The sequence below is a fragment of the Chiloscyllium punctatum genome, chromosome 26 (assembly GCF_047496795.1).
Source record: "Chiloscyllium punctatum isolate Juve2018m chromosome 26, sChiPun1.3, whole genome shotgun sequence".
In the NCBI taxonomy this organism is placed as follows: Eukaryota; Metazoa; Chordata; class Chondrichthyes; order Orectolobiformes; family Hemiscylliidae; genus Chiloscyllium; species Chiloscyllium punctatum.
The window spans coordinates 45,693,790-45,713,036 of record NC_092764.1 but is presented as its reverse complement, the minus strand read 5'-3'; the positions used below and the strand labels follow the sequence as shown (position 1 = coordinate 45,713,036).

The window sequence follows — 19,247 nt, the reverse complement described above, 5'->3', positions numbered from 1 at the left end:
TCCCCAGTCATTTACTAAGGCACAAAGCTTACAACTATTCAAAAAAAATGCACAATTTTACAAGAGCACAAACAGGCAAATTGCGCACCAGCTTAATATTAGGGACTAACTTTCTCTAGAGGCTTGTGCAATTCAACCAAAGCTTTGGTATGAAATAAAGAAAGGAATGCAAATAAAGTAGCTATTTGAAAATTTGGGATTAAAATGTTAGAAAATAATTTAACTTTTTTTTAGTTAGAACTTATTATTGTAAACAGAGTGGTGGGGGTTGCAAAACAAGGAAATATATAGCACACAAATACATAGAGCCAAAAAATTGTAATTTTGTACATTAGGAAACAAATACAATAATTTGCACTCGTCAATGAAATATCAACTGTACAAACCATTTAAGAAGCATGGTCTGAGATACAAACCACTTGTGTATTTATTCTGGAGGGCAGGTGGACTGGTAGATCCATAAGCACTTCTATTGAAGCCCAAAGATTTGTGTAAGGTGTCTCAGCAGTCCATGAATATTTTCAAAATGAAGCCTTAGAATTTTAATTCAAATGATGACTATCTTTAACTCATCTGCTGCAAAATTGGTTAAAAAATTCAAAATAAAATGTGGGTGCCTCAAGTCACATTTTAAATTGTGAGGACACGAAAACATCAAGAAGAACACAAGGCTGGTATCTGTTGTGTAGAGTTTGGGCACATGATCAAGCCAGAGTATTCCAACTGAAAAAGAGGTGAGAGAATTAAGTAGCTTTTGAAGTTCTTTCTTAGCTGCTGAACCAAAAACTGTTCAGATGAGTGGCCAGAGATTGTAGGCGATGAGTGGGGAGCCCTTGGAGGTGTTAATTCTTCTAATCTGAAACAAAAGAAGTCATGTGATGATTTTACCTGAAATGTGCAGAGAGTACAATTCAATCCAGAACTAATTATTGTGTAAAAATGCTATTTCTGCCCTCAGCCATCATTGTCAGATAAGTATTTCTATAAAGAGGCATGGATATTGTGTTGCATTACTAGTTATCCTTTTTGTTCTCTGATCCGTCAGGCATGTCAAAAATGAAGCTGAACTAAATTTAAGACATCATAACTTATCATTACTCTATCATCACTACAAGGGCAAACAAAGTTAAAAAAAATCAACAAATAACCACTAATAAGTTCAAAATAAACGGTCTACACATTCTGCCCTCCCACCTTGAGGGAGAACACCAGTTCCCCTAATAGATTATCTTTTGTCGACATAAACAAGGTTTAAATGTCCTTTAGTTTATGACCCCTGTGCCTTTCAAGAATTTGTTTTTCTCTAAGCTACAGACTAGACTTTGGAGGCCATGTGAGTCTTTCTACTAAATCAGAGAATTGTGACTGTCTGTGTGAGATGCAAAAAACCAGATTCAGAATTGTCTAAGCCTGAGTCAAAGGGGCCTCTTTCAGCAGTGGGCAGCATGCCCTATGCTTTAACCCTGTGCTTGATGCCTCATGGGATTATTTGCCAAGCCTCAACAGTCACGCACTCTCTCAATTATATGCCCCTCTGCACTAACCAGATGTTCCTAAAGAGCTGTGTGTTCTATAGATGAATCTGTTAGAAAGCAATAGATGCAGAAAAGAAAATCAAAGTTACAATTAAGCACATGACTAGTTAATGCAACCCATTTGAGATGCATCTGCAATTTTAAAAAATAACTTTCCCTAAAACATATTGTAGTAAACAAGTCAGAATTTTAAAAATATAATTATTCATACATGGGGTATGGATATCACTTGCTAGACCAGCATTTGTTGTCCATCTACAATTACAGACACCTGAGAAGGTATTGGTGAGCCACCATTTTGAATTGCTTCAGTCCATCTGGTGTAGATGCAGCCACAGTGCTATCAGGTAGAGTCATATAGCGTGGAAACAGACCTTTCAGTCCAACCAGTTCACGCCCACCATGTTTCCAAACTAAACCAATCCGACCTGGCTGCATTTGGTCCATATCTCTCCAAACATTTCTGATTTAAGAACTGATTCAAGAGTCTTTTAAACGCTGCAACTGTACCTGCATCCACCACTTCCTCTGGCTGTTCATTTCACACACAAACCACTCTCTGTTTAAAGAAGTTGTCCCTCATGTCATTTTTAAATCTTTCTCCTCGTACTTTAAAAATATGCCCCCTAATTTTGAACTCTCCTACCCTAGGGGAAAAACCCTTGCCATTCACCTTATCTATGCCCTTCATGATTTTAGAAACCTCAATAAGATCACCCCTCAACCTCCTTCGCTCCAGTGAAAAAAAACCTCCCAACCTTCCAGTCTATTTTTGTATCTCAAACCCTCCATTTCCAACAACTTCCTGGTAAATCTTTTCTGAACCCTCTCTAGTTTAATAATATCCTTCCTATAACAGGGTGACCAGAACTGCACACAGTACTCCAGAAGAGCATTATCAACATCCTGTATAACCTCAACATGACACCCCAACTCCTATGATCAAAGGTCTGACCAATGAAATCAAGCATGCTAAATGTCTTCTTAACCATGCTGTGTGCCTGTGATGCAGAATCATGTACCTGAACCCATAGGTCTCTCTGTTCTACAACATACCAGGGCCCTACCATTAATTGTATAAGTCTTATCCTTGTTTGTATTACCAAAATGCAATACCTCGCATTTATACAAATTAAACTCCCCATTCCTCAGCCCATTGGCCCAATTGATCGAGATCTCTTTGTAATCTTAGATAATCTTCTTCACTGCCCACTGTACCACCAATTTTGGTGTCATCAACTTACTAACCATGCTTCCTATATTCTCATCAAATCATATTAAATAAATGACAAACAAAAGTGGGCCCAGTACTGACTTCTGTGGAAGACTATCATCACAGGTCTCCAGTTCAAACAATAGTGGAAGAATTATGTCCTTGTGATATTATGTCCTTGTGTCAGCTTCCCTTTTCCTTCTAGGTGGTAGAGATCATGGGTTTGGAAGGTGCAGTCCAAAGAGCCTTGGTAAGGTATTGTCGTGCATCTTCTGGTTGGTAAACACCACTGCTATTGTATGTTGGTGTTGGAGGGAATGTGTGTTTCTTAATATAATATGATTTATTAATATAATATAATAAGTGGCGGCACAGTGGCTCAGTGGTTAGCACTGCTGCCTCACAGTGCCAGGGACCTGGGTTTGATTCTAGCCTTGGTTGACTGTGTGGAGTTTGCATATTCTCCATGTGCCTGCATGGGTTTCCTCCAGGTGCTCTAGTTTCCTCCCACATTCCAAATGATGTGCAGGTTAGGTGAATTGGCCATGCTAAATTGGCCATAGTGCTAGATACATTAGTCACAGGTAATTGCCGGGAAATGAGTCTGGGTGGGTTACTCTTGTTGGACTTGTTGGGCCGAAGAGCCTATTTCCACACTGTAGGGAATTTAATCTAATCTAATTTCCATAAATTCCCAATGGTAATTCCATTAGACATGGTCAGTCTTTTTATTCCCTTCTTCGCTGTAGTGATTCCCAATGCAAACCTTTGATCAAAGATGTAACGTTGGTGCATTTTCCAGACTGATAACATGCAGAATTATGCCGTACCTCTTTGTATTGCATCAATCTTATTTAGATCTCTTGCTAAGGATCCCACACACAACTTAAGTACTCCAGAATTGGATGAACAAATATTTGGTCAGCTATAACTCTGACACCAAAGATGCTTGCTCAGAAATCCAAGAATTCTGTTTCCAATATGCTTTGGATTTTATCTTCTGAAATTAGAATCCCAATTAAAGATTGCTTTCAAGATGAACTGTGATTCTACCTGTTGGAGAATATAATGACAGATTTAAAACCTATCTGTTGGTGGATGTTGTTTGTTGGTTAGGCACACTTTTGCACTTTTGCACTCTAGCACTTTTGCAATTCCAGAGGTTCATCTTGCAGTAAACTGAAAAGATCTTGAGTGCTGGCTGATGTGTACATGCAACAGTCATCTGCAAATAGCCACACCCATATTTTTAAGTTATTCTGAAATTATTTATAGATATCAAAAACATAATTCCTTGGGGAACTCCAGAGGTCTCCATGAGAGGATGAGTCCCAATCACATACCACTTTTTCTCATCCATTGTTAAGAAAGTACTGGACCTACTTTGATCATGTTGCCTTGTTCCAATTCAAGATCTTTTCATGGGAAACTTTGTCAGAGGCTTTTGAAGAATGTAACATTACAATGTGAATAGTTCCAAGCTTGGAGTAGTGTGCAAATCTGCCCACCGAAGCAACTCAAGAAAATTTAATCATGAAGCCGATCAATCAGTAAAAAATCACTCTGTTAGCAGAAAGAGCGGAATCAGCAAGGAACGGCCTTTCAACCAAAGGACAAACCTCTCCTGTCAATCATCAGCAAAGTGGATCACATATAACTCCATTCTCTATTGTGAAATCTGAAGCACTTACTTCTTCATTTTATCTTCTTTTAATTGGCTGACCAGAAGGATTCTCCTTAATAAAAGTTGTAAGATAATCAGAAGCATAATCTTTCCCTGTTTTGTTGAGAGCTTTGTTTAATGGCACCTGACAGGGTATCTTAAGTGTAGGTGTTCATTAGCTGTCACTCACTCTGGAATTGAATTGAAAGCATCAATATTGAATCCATTAGCACCCTTTTCCAGGAGTGGGCCAGGCAACATGCTGGAATAGGCAGCCTGAAAACCACCCTGAAGTGGTTGTCCAACTTCATTGGCTTTCTACTTACACTGTGTGCGTTAATCAGGCACCCTAATGCAGGCCACTAAGTAGAGCTTGCCAATTATTGCTGGCTCAGGTGAAGATGCTGAGTTGCGCTGTGCAGGCATGATTAGTTTTTATGAATTTAGCAAACTACTCCTGAAACAGGTGCAGGACACTCCTAGTTCAATATTGAAATGTTTTCAGGTAGCCACCAGGACCACATAAGAAATTAGCCAAATACAAGAGAACAGGAGCAGTTCAGTGTCCTGCTAAACTCCTTTTCATTGCACCCACTGATAAGGGATTGAATCTGGAATGTTCCTGTCCTGTATCTTTTAGTTCTATGTAAGACAGTGCATTAACCATACTAGCACCATGGATAGTATCAGATTAGTAATGTTACTGGATTAGTAACCCACATCCTTCTGATTAATGATGCAGAAAAATTATTTCAAATTCCATCAGTTCAATTAATTATTATAACTGGAATGAAATACTAGTCTGAATAATGATCATGAAACCCATCTTGTTCACAAATGTCCTTCAGGACAGAACATCTGCCAACTTAACCCATTCTGGCTTACATGTGATCCCAGACATGTAGCAATTTGGTTCACTCCTAACTCCCTTTGACATGACCTAATAAGTGATTTAGCTCCATCAAAGTGCAACAGAAATGTCAAGTTGAAATAAAATCAGGCAGACCACATCACATTGACAAAGGTACACCCTGTTCAAAGGGCCACTGTGATGGTCTCCTCATGTATCCAAGCTTGTGCCAAAATTGGGAGAGATGTCCCACAGACTTGTCAAGTAAATAGTCTAACATAGTCATACTTACAAAGCCATATGTTAGAGCCAATGCCTCAGACAACGGCATCACCATTCTTGAGAATGTCCTCTTCCATTGACATGACAGACCAGTAGAGATAATGCCACAATTATATACAGTCAGAAGGGAGTTAAACTGGGAGTTCTCAACTTTGACCCCAAACCCTGTGAAGTGTTAAGGCATCAGGTCAACCATAAGCCAGAAAACATTCTGCTAGTTATGATCTACTGCAATCCAGCAGTTGAATGTTTCTCAAAAGCAACACAGAGAATAGCAGGGTCACAGAATACACTTTGGCTGGAATCTTCAATTTCCATTATCAACAATGGCTCAGTAGCAACATCACTGACTGAACTGGCTGAGTCCTGAAGGACCAGGCATGCAAACAAAGAAGAATCAACAAGATAGATAAACCTACTTCACAAATTTACCTCTTACAAATACATCTATCCATGATAGCATTGATAGAAAAAAAACACTGCACAATATCTTATGGAGATGAAGTTCTAGCTGCTCCTTAAAGACACACTCCAATATGTTGAATGACACTACCACCGTACTAAATGAGATAGATATGAAAAAATGTTTCTACTTACAGATTGACATCCCTGAAACGCTGGAGGCTATGAAAAGCAACAATTATTTTCAACCACAATGTGTAACCCATGGCCCAGCATATTCCCCTCTTTACCAATTGCAACATGCCAGAGAACCAATTCAGATTCAATGTGGAGTGTCGGAGAACATGTCAGGAGCATAATTAAATTTGAAGTGCCAATCCTGGTGAAGCCACAACTTAAAACTCTACATTAGAAGCAGCATTCAATCAACACAATTAAGTGTTGCCATGACTAATAGAACAGATCAAAGCTCTGCATTCCTGCTACACCCAGTCATGGAGGGTGATGGACAATTAAACAACTAACCAGGTGGCACGACTCCAAAAACATTCTCAGTCTCAAAGACCCAGAGCCTGGCATGTCAGTACAAAAGACAAAGTTGAAGCATTTGTAACTAACTTTAGCCAGAAGTGCCAAGTAGATGAATAATCTCGACCTAAGGTCCCCAGCATCACAGATGCCAGACTTGAGACAATTTGAATCACTGCATGCCATATCAGGAAACAGTTAAAAGTACTGGATATAATAAAGTTTATGGACTTTAATCACTAACATCTGTAGTCCTGAAGGTTTATGCTCCACATCTGCCCTTCTCTAACCGATACAGTTCCATCTCTGGGATCTGCCTGCCAATACGGAAAATTGCCCAGATATGTCCTGACCACAAAAATAGACAGGACAAAATCTGGCCCATTACCATCATTTGGAATCATTACCAAAGTGATGGAAGGTGTCTTCAAGTGCTATCAAATAGCACTTACTCAGTGTCTACTGCTCACAGGTGCCTTGTTTAGGTTCCTCTAATACCTCTCTCCATTGAAATGTGAAGCCACAGAGCCATATTCCAACTGATCTGGCTTTTCTTTGCTTATAAAGGAACTGATGAACTGAGCACATACAGCGTTTTTGACACCGAGATAGTTGATGCACTGTTATATTTTTGCAATGTTCCCTGCTGTAACTTGGAAGGATTCCCATCATGTTGCTGTTAAGAGTGATAGTGACCTTTTCAGCCACTGCCAGCACAATCCTCACCCTGTGCAGTTGCGGGTCCTGTTAAAGGAGGAGATACAGTTATGTGATCACCTCCTTGCTGAGTTGCAGACTCCTCAGGCTTCTGGCTGAGTTGGAAGTAATGGAAATGTTTCATGTGAAGGGCACTCTTCCCTCGTCCCTCTATGCAGAGTTTCCACTTTCCAAAACTTTTACCTTACAGATCCAGAAGTACTGTAAGGGCAACTTTAGTGGGTACAGGCCACTAAATCCTTAAGCCTTATGCCACTCCTTCTACCCACTCACTGTGTAGTGTAGCAACACTCTGAGCCAAATCCAGCTCGTTATAACCACATCTCTGAAAACCCTCCACAGTGCAATCACATGTTTTCCAGTAGAAGAAACGTAATGCACCTCAGCTGCACATTAGAGCCAAAGGGAGATGAAGGATCCTCAGGCAGCTGAACATGTAAATAAGAGAATAGCACAAGAAATCCGTAAACCTGCGTGGTGCATGTTGTAAAGATGTAAACCAAATCAGCCTGAACAATGTTGGACACCACAACCTGCTAACAAGACCGTCCAATGTTTAAAAGGCGAACCTGCACCGGCCCCATGCAAAGCATGGGGGCCATACCATTTTCTGGCTTCCGAATTTTCATTTCCCCAGCACTGCTGCTGCTACGTAGTCCAATTTCATGGCTGAAAGGTTTCAAATAGGTTTGTGTGGCACCTGCAGCTTTAAAGATTCACACATTTAATCTATTTCAAAGATAGATTAGATGAAAAATTGCCAGTTGTTAGTTGCTTTTTTCACATTGTCAGGCCGCTGAAACAGCAAGCAGTTTGAAATTTGGCTTTCAAATAGCTTTAGGGCCTACAGAAGGGAAAATCAAATGTAAATTCTTGAGCAGCAGACAGAAGGGCTCCTCCAACAAAGGCTCTAGCTCTCTTAACAGAAATGAGATGCATTACTCATAAAAATGCTGGGTGACATTTTGAAATGTGAAGGCACCCATTACTGTGGCTTTAATGAATCGAGAACTTCTAACTTCTCCCAAACCCAAATCTACCTTCAGGCTATTTCAGACAACAGACCCTTTATCCTCCAACAAACATCAAAACATTGATGAAAAGCCAAGAAAGATCAGGCAGATTGCCAGAAGTGAAAAATGTAAATATGAAATATATAAAATCCATTTCTACTAAGTGCTGTTTAGTTATGGTAGGTTGAAGTGGAACAGAATTTATGAAATATTCAATCATAGCTCACAAAAATGGACTTAATTATATTACCCTGGCTCATTAAGGATCCAACGTTGGAGAAACATATCCATCTCACAGAGGAACAAAATGTTAACTAGATTGTAGGAATGGACAGTTTACAAATTTCTAATTTGTGGAAATTTAATTTTGTAAGCAGCTTTGGAAACCTAACAGAAAACAACAATGCACCTTCAAATAATGATCCTTTCAAAATTAGCAAGCCGTTTACCAAATGATGTTGGAGAGATTGGTACACCAGCTGTTGAATGTGCAGTTACTGAAGAGAATGCCTGAAGGCTGCCACAGCAAAAACCGATTAACTGACTAGACATAGTGCTCAGTAATAAGCACGATAATGGAGTGAAGTGAGTATGTTTTTGATAAGGAAAATGACAATCCATCCCTTAACATGTGAAGATAGCAGAGGCTGTGTGTGACACAACATTTATGACTGAAAAAAAACGTGGCAGGAAATCTAGAATAAAATGTATACCCTATAGAAAAGCACAAAGGGATATCACGAATATGATTGTAAAGTAGCAACATGAAAAATTTATAAACATGAATAACATGAAAAAGATTTGTTAAAGATACATGAAAAATTTCTGCACTAAACATGACTAATGAGGATGCAGCAAATAAGGTAAAAGTGAAAATGGCAAGTTATACTCACAGTGTAGATGTCATGATGAGAGAAGCAATGTGCTAAAGGAAGGAATATCTGTGGTCAAATCAACAACGTCAATCCATGGAGCTTTTGGTTTAGAGAATAACATTGAGACAGAAAAGGAGCTAACAAACATATAGGAGGAAGAATACACCTACATCTTCAGCTGTGTACAAAGCAGCGGTTAATGAGATTTCATTGACAGATCCTATCCTGTGTTACACAGTTTCCTCATCCAATAGTGCAATTGTTTTAGACATTTAAAATTTGTAGAACTGTCCATTTTTGCTTCTGGTTCCTACTGAGACTCCTCGACAACCAGCAGTATGATTCTGATTTAGGTATATTGTCTCCAAGGCTTTCTTCTGCATGCCTGCTCAGTTGCATGTAACCATATCAGATGTCATGTGAGACTCGGTGATAACGTTCTCATTTCTGAGTTGGAAGGTTATAGGTTTAAGTTGGACTGCAGAGACTCAAGCACAATATTGGCATGTTTAAAAATTTATTCATGGGATGTGGGCATCACTGGCTGGGCCAGCATTTATTGTCCACCTCTAACTGCCTGTGATAAGGTTATGGTGAGGTGCCTTCCTGAACCACTACAGTCCATTCGATGCAGATCAACAGACAATAGTGATACATTTCCAAGTCTGGAGGATGGGTGACTTGGAGAGGAACTTGCAAATGGAAACACTCACATACATCTCTACCATTTTCTTTCTAATTTGTAGAGGTCCTGGATTTGCATAGTGCTGTTGAAGGGGCCTTGGTGAGTTATTTATCGGAAAACAGTTCCCTGATTGGACAGATGAAGTGCAGATAAATGGAAGTGAGATCACGTTTGACAAACATGACAGATGTTTTGGGGAATGTTACACGGATAGTTAATCAAGGGGAATCAGTACTAGAAGTATTTGGATTTTCAGAAGACTTTTGATAAACTCCTTCATAAGATGTTGAAAAGCAAAAGTAAAGTGCGTAGAATGGGGTGTAATAATCTAGAAAAGATTCAGAATTAGTTAACAGGCAAAAAGCAGAGAATAGCAATAAATGTTCATTCATAGGGTGACAGGCTATGACCAGTGGGATACCACAAGCCCCATGGTAGGCTACTGCAGAAAATACAGAGATATGGCATTGAGGGTGAGTTGGAGGTTTGGATCAGGAATTGGCTGGCTGGAAGAAGACAGAGGGTAGTAGTTGATGGCAAAGGTTCATCTTGGAGTGCCGTCACTAGCGGTGTTCCGCAAGGATCTGTTTTGGGACCATTGCTGTTTGTCATTTTTATAAATGACCTGGAGGAAGGGTTAGAAGGTTGGGTGAGCAAGTTTGCAGATGATACGAAAGTCGGAGGAGTTGTAGACAGTGAGGAAGGATGTGGCAGGTTACAGCGGGATATAGAGAAGCTGCAGAGCTGGGCAGAAAGGTGGCAAATGGAGTTCAATGTAGCTAAGTGTGAGGTGATTCACTTTGGTAAGAGTAATAAAAAGATGGGGTACTGGGCTAATGGTCGGATACTTGGTAGTGTGGAAGAGCAGAGGGATCTTGGTGTCCATGTACACAGATCTCTGAAAGTTGCCACCCAGGTAAATAGTGCAGTGAAGAAGGCATATGGCGTACTGGCTTTTATTGGTAGAGGAATTGAGTTCCGGAGTCCTGAGGTCATGCTGCAGTTGTATAAGACTCTGGTGCGGCCGCATCTGGAATATTGTGTGCAGTTTTGGTCGCCATACTATAGGAAGGATGTGGAGGCACTGGAACGGGTGCAGAGGAAGTTTACCAGGATGTTGCCTGGTATGGTAGGAAGATCCTATGAGAAAAGGCTGAGGCACTTGGGGTTGTTTTCATTGGAGAAAAGAAGGTTTAGGGGTGACTTGATAGAGGTGTACAAGATGATTAGGGGGTTAGATAGGGTTGACAGTGAGAACCTTTTTCCACGTATGGAGTCAGCTATTACAAGGGGGCATAGCTTTAAATTAAGGGGGGGTAGATATAGGACTGATGTTAGGGGTAGGTTCTTCACTCAGCGAGTCGTAAGTTCATGGAATGCCCTGCCAGTAGCAGTAGTGGACTCTCCCTCTTTATGGGTATTTAAGCGGGCATTGGATAGGTATATGCAGGATAGAGGCTTAGTGTAGGTTAGGGGTGCTTTGATCGGCGCAACATCGAGGGCCGAAGGGCCTGTACTGCGCTGTAATGTTCTATGTTCTATGTTCTATAGTACTTGGCTGCAGCTGTTCACAACCTATGTCAGTGATTTGGGTATGGGGCCAGTTGTTGTGTGTGTGTGTGTGTGTAGTGGAATAGGGAGCGTGGGGGGAGGTGGGGTGGGGGAGGAGTGCTTTAGACAGGCTGAGTGAGTGGATAAGAGCATAGCAGATGGAATGTACTGTGGATAAGTGTAAAGTTACAGCCTCTGGTAAGAGAGTGAAGATGTAGAATATTTCTTAAATGGTGATAGATTGGGATGTATTGACGCCCAATGAGACCTAGGTGTCCTTACTCAAAGATCACTGTAAGATGGCAGGTAGGTGCAACAAGTAATCCAGAAGCCACTGGTATGTAAGCCTTCATTGCACATGGAATTGAATACAGGAGCTTCAGTTGTATAGAACACTGGTTGGAGCTTTGTGTGCAATTCTGTTCCCTTGCCATAAAGGGAGATACATCAGTACATAATAGACTGATTCCTGGGATGATGGAACGGTTCTAAGAGGAGCGATTAGAAACTGGCCCGCTATTCTCTGGAGATAAGAAGAATGACAGGTGATCTTGTAAAAAAGTTACAAAATTCTTAAAGGGATAGACTAATTAGTTACAGAAAGGATACTTCCCTTTTCTGTAGCCTAATCCAGGGGATACTGTCTCAGAATGAAAGGCAACAATGAAGGAGAACTTTGTCAGTCAGAGGATGGTGAATCTTTAGAATTCTGTGAGGATTGAGGAAACTCAGTCATTAAGGAAGTTTAAAACAGCGATTTACAGATTTCTTGCTAATAAAAGCATTTACAAATGACACCAATCAATATGGAAATAGCATGGAAATGTGTTGTTGCGGTATATGATTAATCATGATCAAGAATGGTCTATTCCTGCTCGTTTTGTTGGAATAGCAGGGTCCTCTTTAAACTATTAGTGACTTCTTGAGAGTGTCAGCCATTAAAGTCAATTGATGAAGGTTGAGTATTGATCCTTCATTTTCACTATGATTTTAAGAGACTACATTTTTCCTCTTAGTAATTGAGGCCAATGACATTACTCTTCCTCATCTCTAATGGTTCAGACATGGCACCAAGTCTGAAAGATGAAAAATGTTGGTGGATCAAAGCAGAGCTGGATTAGCACCCAATCAACATATTGAGTTGTGAAGCAACATTATGGCCAGACCAGATAGATACCTTTCTGCCTCATATTGTTTTTGTAAGCATAAATGATACTATGGAACCATTTTAGTTCAGAATGAATTCATTCCAATATGATACAATCAGAAAGCTATCTTGCACTGTCATTCTTCTAGTCATTTGGTCGTGGTGCCAGACAACACTTTTGGACATGTAAGTAGCAAAATGTCAATGTTAGTATAAACCCATCTGTATAGGCAGTTATTGGCAAATTCAATATCTTATAGGAATGATCATACTTTATTTTCACTTCATTTGGTTGTAGAATAAATGTTTCTGACGTGCAACAAATTTTAAATCTAAAACCTAAAATTAGGATTGTAGTGCACCCATTTATCAAGCTATAGGATCCAAGATGACATGCAGATATGTTTAATTCACACCTTGACAGCAGTGCATGCTAAAGTTATTAGCATACTTTAAGGCGTGTGTCTAGAAATAGCAAATAACAAATCGTGAAGCCCTTTGTCTATCTAATGGTAGCTTCAACTCTCGTTCTTCTTCTCAATCTTGAATTTCTTCCAAATCAGAAGTTCTAAAAGAACCATTGCAGCCTACTACAATAACATAGTTTCAGTTTCAAACATAGAGTCAAGTGTCGAGAGTGTGGTGCTGGAAAAGCACAGCCGGTCAGGCAGCATCCAAGGAGCAGGAGAATCGACGTTTCGAGCATAAGGTCTTCATCAGGAATCCTGATGAAGAGCTTATGCTCGAAACATCGATTCTCCTGCTCCTCGCATGCTACCTGACCGGCTGTGCTTTTCCAGCACCACACACTCAACTCTGATCTCCAGCATCTGCAGTCCTCACTTTCTCCATAGAGTCAAGTGTAGTCTTCCCCCAACTTCTGGTCTCGACCAGCTCCCACTGTTCAGAACAGAGATACCATGTCCTCAAACATAAATGGTGCAGTGATGCTGTTTGTTTGTTGCAACTGAGTCAAACTAAAATGTTTGTTTAATTGATATGCTACAGCCTAAGTGCTTTAGGGAGGGATTTAGGATTTTGACCCAGGATGATGAATGTATTTTCAAATATTTTAAAATCAGGATTGTGAGTGACTTCAACAGCAGATAGTGCATCTCCATGCACCAATTGCCCTTGTTCTTCTAAGTGGTAGGGGTTGCAAGTTTAGACAATGCCTGCAAAGTAATAAAAGGCTTCTGTCCACAAAGCCCAGCAAGTTTTCTCACACTATCATCCTAAACACACCTCATCAACTTCCTAACCTGCCTCTCTACCACCGCCTCAACTGATGTTCGCCTGATTCTACACTTGCCATAACCAGAAGCGCTAGCTACTCACCAGCTATCCCAGAATGTACTGGCATTCCTGGCACCAGCATTGACTTCAATCGCTTGCTAAAATACCAGCCAAGCATTAGAATTCTGGATTTGCCATTTACGGCAATGTAACGAGACAGCAGCAACAAGCAAACTCTGCTCGCAGGTATTGTTGGCAAGCTGACACTTACTGGCATATGTGGCTCAGTTTTCCTGTCCACACGGCCTCCCTGTTGTTCACCACCATTCCTCAACCACACTCTCTCTAAGTCACTGCTACTCTGTCCTACTTCCTATTGCACACCAGTATTTTGTTGGCCAGTGATGGATGGTTACAAATAGCAAAACACCCAAACATCACTGAGGAGCTTTTTCTTACAATCAGCAAAAGTGAAATCAAACAAAATTATAGGGGCTGCAGTTTACCCCCATAATGCACACCAAATCCCGATATGATGACCTACAATTACTTAACCTTCCTTGACTGTCTGCAGCACCCAGCTAACATCTACTGCACCCAGGTCAGTTCCTGGTTTATAACACCCCATGCAGCTCAGCTCTGCCACGCAAAGGAGAGCTTTCTTCTCCCCAATATCCTCATCCTCCTCCTCCTCGGGAAGCTGCTTCCATTCTCTTGTCCCTCAGCATCCAACACACCGCCACACTACTTCCTCCAATAGTGCAGGACACAGCATGCCTGGATGGTGCGGCCCATTCTACCCAGATTGTGCTGGAGGGGTCTCCCCTCGCAGGGTGGTCTAAGCTGTGGAATCCCAGTTTCAGCAACCCTATCATCTGGTCCAACATGGCCCTAGTCAAAGTACAGGCAGCATTGTATCTGCACTCCACACTGTCCGGTGTCATCACTACTGTTGCAGTGGGTAGCCCTTGTTCCCCAAGAATCTGCCTTGTAAGGCACCCGAACCTTCAAATGCAGCAGATACATGCAGACTTTACCCAAATGTGGGGCACGTGGCAGTTTCCAGGGTGGTAGGCACACACCTCCAAGTAATGGAACTGGTCATTGCAGATCACCTGCACATTCATCAAATGGAATCTCTTCCGGATAGAAGTGTTAGGAGCTGGTGAGCCCCAAAGTGCAGCTTTAAAGCACAGAAACTCATGTGAGTGGATCAGAGAGGTGCCATGAGGGCTCAGAGAGGCTGGCAGGTGGCAGATGTGGACTGTGTGAATCTGGTTACTGTGGGGCACACCCTGAGACTTTGGTGCCTTTTCTCCAATTGGCATCCCTCAGGAGCAAGAGGTGAGCTGGAGTCACCAGATGCCCACTCTGATTTTCATTTTGGAAATTGTCAATGTTTGGTTTCCTCACAGCAGTCAGTCGGAGAGGAAGCTTTGTGTTAATGAGGTGAGATTCAGTGTTAATGAACCTGTTAACACAAAATAAACCCATTAATTGGCAAACATGAATTTCATCTTGACGCCCAGAACTCAGTTTGAAAATGCAACAAGTTGCTCCTCGTGACTAGAAAGACTCATCCCACTTCTTATGACTTTCCCAGATCTCTCACTATGGCCCACATCATTTGGGCACCCAAAGGATTCCATCCACTCTCTTTAAATTGAAAGTTTTTCTTGTGTTTATCTGAACAAACATCTTACTCTTTTCAGCATCTTTAGTATAACCTACCATAAACATGAAACATTAGTGTTGCCCATGCTTTGGACACTTTGATCAGTTTATATGTTAAAAACACTTTGCCCAAGTGTTCTTGTCAGTATGGCAGACAGAGGGACACAGAATTTAGTTTGCAGTTCAACTCAATTTTATGTACAAAATATTCCATATTAAAACATTGTGACCATTTTCCACTTTCCTACAATATTTACTCTCGATATAGCTCTATCTGTCTGAGAAAGGATATTACCTGTAACAAGCTGGGCTGCACAAATCTCTTTCTTTTCCAATGTAGGGCTGGCTCTCTTCCATGAAGGTGGGTCTCGCAGGTCAGGATAAGGCTTCTCTCTCTCTCCCTCCCCGGGTGCTTGAAGATCCGCTGCTGGACCAGGATGACTCTTCACTCAGTCTCCAGTAAGCCTTCACTGAGAGTCTTAACTGAGGGGGTGACATCTAGGTGTGTGTTCTTATGCCCTCTTACTCCTGACCTTGCAAAATGTTCTGTGGCCTTTGGCTAATGGGATCGTGAGCTGGGTTCAAATCATCCAATTGTGTCGTGAGCTGGGTTCATATCATCCAATGAGGACATGCCAAAGCACTTCACTGTTGCCATGCTGAGAGGAGTAAAATGCACATAGAGTCATACAGTCAGAGAGATATATAGCACAGAACCCTTCTTATTAATATACCCATCCAGATGCCTTTTAGATGTTGTAATTGGACCAGCCTCCACCCCTCTCTCTGGCATCTTATTCCATACAAACACCACCCTCTGTGTGAAAAAGTAGACCTTTAGGTCCCTTTTAAATTTTTCCCCTCTCACCCTAAAACAATGCCCCCTAGTTCTGGACTCCCCCACACCAAGGAAAAGACCTTGTCTATTTACCCCATCTATGACCATCATGATTTTATAGGAGAAAGTGAGGATTGCATGATTTTATAAATATACTCAGGCAGTCAAGATGCTAGAACATCCGACTGACATTTCTCCAATACACAATCCTTCAGCCAGTTGTAACTGGTTCCTCTTGTATTTTTATAGCTGCTTTGATCTTGATTACCACTGTTTTCTGTAGCTAGCTGCTGTTTAGTTTGGGCAATTTCCTGTCAGGCCTATGGGTCCCCAGCTGTGGATCAATTTAAACTGTTCAGTTTTCGACCTGTGATCACTTGACCACATTGACATTAAAATCAATTACTAATACTAATTCTACAAGAATTTTCTTTTTAAGTTGCAGTTGCCACACAATGAATTATTTACTTTAAAATCCTGCAAGTCATCTGGAAGCACACAAGAAAATAAGTTGCCTCAGACAATTTTATGTTCCTTCTACTTTAACAGGAAACCTATTTTCCTGAACATTCATACATTTTCTGACTGTATTACCTAAGCTTATATTCAGTGTGCTGGTTGGTAGTCTATTTCATAAGTTGCTTCTCATTTACATTCCATCATACTTTCTTAGCTTTTAATCACACTGCTAGTTATGGTTGAACATAAGGAACCTCTCCACATTTATCCTTTTGATTGCTTTCAAACCATAGAAGGAAGCAACTGTGTTTGTGCTAAATCTTTTCTGGAATAAACCAAGAGCCAATTTCATTGACATGTGCTTTCTCCCCTTGGCTCTGTGCCTTCTACTACTTCAAATGCCGATTCACTTTCCATGCTCCATTATGACTTTGGACTTGAAGACATTTTCATGTAAACGGAATATTGCAGACTACCTCCTAATCATTAAAGAAGCTTGTCTTTCTTTCAAAGAAGCTTTCATTATTAGTGCACCTTCAGATAATTAATTTGACATGAAATTGACAGAATTTGTTCACCCAGTCCTATGATAAAGACTGAAAGTAGGGCCTATAATGTACTTTAAACATGATTTAATAAAGACATTTTGAGGAAAGTTCACATGAGTACAAGAAATAGAAGCAGGAATGCCCCATATGCCCCCTTGAGCCTGCTCAATGCTACATCCTATAAGTATTGACCCTGATAAGCCCCTTTAAATCTCATTTGTCTTAACAAGACTGTTTGTTCATTCTTCTAAACTCCAATTCATTCATCAGTTTATCATAGTTCAACCCACGCATCCTAGAACAAGATCGAGAGAACCTTCCTGCACTAAATCAAATGCAAATATATCCGTCCTTAAATATGAAAACAGAACATAGTATTCCAGATATGGTGTCACCAGGGTAAATGTAACAGACATTTTGTATTCTAATCCCCTTTCAATCAAGGCTAACATGCCACTTGCCTTCCTAACTACATGTTATATTAACATTCTAAATTTCTGTGTTCCTTGTACTAGTACACCCAAATCTCCATTACATCTAGATTCTTTTAAAAAATATTTAACTTTTATATTCTTTGTATCAATGTGAGTAATTTCACACTTTGTCATATTGTAATTCATCTTTTGTCTTTTTGCCCATTCACATGACTTTATCTATATTCAGCCTCTTTGTGTCCTCCTCATAGCTTGCATTTCCATCTAACTTTGTATCATTAGTAAAATTAGATATATACTCTCTTTTTTTGTGTAATTCATTGACATACATTATAAATAACCAAAGGCCATCAATAATCCTTGCAGCCCTCAAATTAGTTAAAGTCTGTCAACTTGAAAATACATAATTTATCCTATTCTCTGCTTCCAGTCCATTGACCAATTCTCATTTCAAGCTAATATATTCCCTCGAACTTCATAATCTCTGATTTTACCAGTTGACATTTTGTGTGACAGCTTATTGAATATCTTTTAGAAATCCAGTTGTTCTACATTTTATCTCCATACTCCTATCCTCAGGTAAAAAATAGTCAAACACTACTTCCCTTTCATAAAACCATGGCTTTGCATGAGTTATATTATCATTTTTAACTCAATTGTTGGGACGTCTGTCGTGATAAATGGCACAATTTACCTAATGACTGATATCTTATGGACCTCTGCCTTCCCTCTTCCTGCTTTCATGAAGAGCGATGTCAATCTGCTAATTTCCGATCCTTAAGGAATGCTCTAAAGTTTAAGAAAGTTTGGAAAACCATGACCAGTGCATCAACAATTACCTCTTTTAGAACCTTTGGAATGTAGGCCATGAGGTCATGGGGTTTTGTCAAGCTTCACTCATTTATCCAATAACCCTCTGCCATTCCTAATTACCTTAAAATGTTCACTCTTATTTACTTCTTAGTGATCTTGTATTTCTGGTATGTAATGTATTTCTTCTTCAGTGAATAAATGCACAAAATATTTGTTTAACATCTCTGTCATGACTGTCTATGATAGTTCCTCACGTGTCTAAGAAGTCAACATTTACTTTAACTATTCTCCTCCTTCTTAAGTGCTTGGAAAACCCCCCACAACCTGTTTTTCATATTCCTCGCTAGTTTCATATTCTATTTTTTTTTTCTCTTTTATCAACTTCGTGGTCTGGTTTCACAAACACAGGATCATGGAGAAACAGTTACTCCGAAGGTCTTGAATTGAATGGTTACTGTTTTAATTTTCCAAAACAGCAAGTGTGGCACCCAAATTCAAGTGGTTGGGACACAGAAAACAGGCAACTACCGGCCAGTTATCTTAACATTGATCATAGGGAAAATGCTGAAGTCTTTTATTAAGGATATAATGGGGCATGTAGAAAATCACAATGCAATTGGGAAAGTGAACATGGTTTTCTTAAAGAGAAACATTGGATGACTGTCACATTAGAGATTTTGGGGGAAATGACAAACTATGTGGATAAGAAGGAGAATTTATTGCACTTAGATTTCCAGAGGGCATTTGCCAAGGTGCCAAATCAAAGGTTATTATGCAAAGTAAG

General features: G+C 40.3%; 1 long non-coding RNA gene across 1 annotated transcript in view; it reads right to left on the bottom strand.

The window, feature by feature from the left end:
- Positions 1-589: 589 nt before the first annotated feature.
- The window catches only part of LOC140496166 (uncharacterized), a 40,922-nt gene continuing 22,264 nt past the window's right edge, over positions 590-19,247 (bottom strand). Inside the window, exons 2-3 of the long non-coding RNA XR_011964191.1 lie at positions 15,667-16,030; positions 590-856 (exon numbers count right to left, since the gene is read on the bottom strand). This is a non-coding gene — a long non-coding RNA (uncharacterized lncRNA). The remainder of the gene's footprint in view (positions 857-15,666; positions 16,031-19,247) is intronic.